A 439-nucleotide genomic window follows, 5' to 3' on the forward strand; every position below is an offset into this window, starting at 1 on the left:
AGCCTTAATTCTTTATCATATGTATTACTTTGTATTATGGTACAATATATGTAAAACATAGAATTTTTTTTAGCCATATTTAATGTACAGGTCAGTGTCTTTAAATACAGTCACATTGTTGTGCAGCCCCATCACCACCCTCCATCTCCAGATCCTTTTCATCTTCCCAAACTGAAACTCCAAACCCACAAAACAGAAACTCTCCATTTCTCCTCTGCCCAGCTCCTGGTAACCAGGATTTTACTTTCTGTCTCTATGACCTTAACCACCCTAAGTATCGCATATAAGTGGAATTATATAGTATTTGTCTTTTGTTTGTTTGTTTTGAGGTGGAGTCTCACTCTGTTGCCCAGGCTAAAGTGTAGTGGTGTGATCATGGCTGGGATTACAGGCTCATGCCAACATGCTTGGCTAATTTATATATATATATATAATTTTT

The sequence above is a fragment of the Colobus angolensis genome, unplaced genomic scaffold, assembly GCF_000951035.1.
Source record: "Colobus angolensis palliatus isolate OR3802 unplaced genomic scaffold, Cang.pa_1.0 Scaffold44, whole genome shotgun sequence".
In the NCBI taxonomy this organism is placed as follows: domain Eukaryota; kingdom Metazoa; phylum Chordata; class Mammalia; order Primates; family Cercopithecidae; genus Colobus; species Colobus angolensis.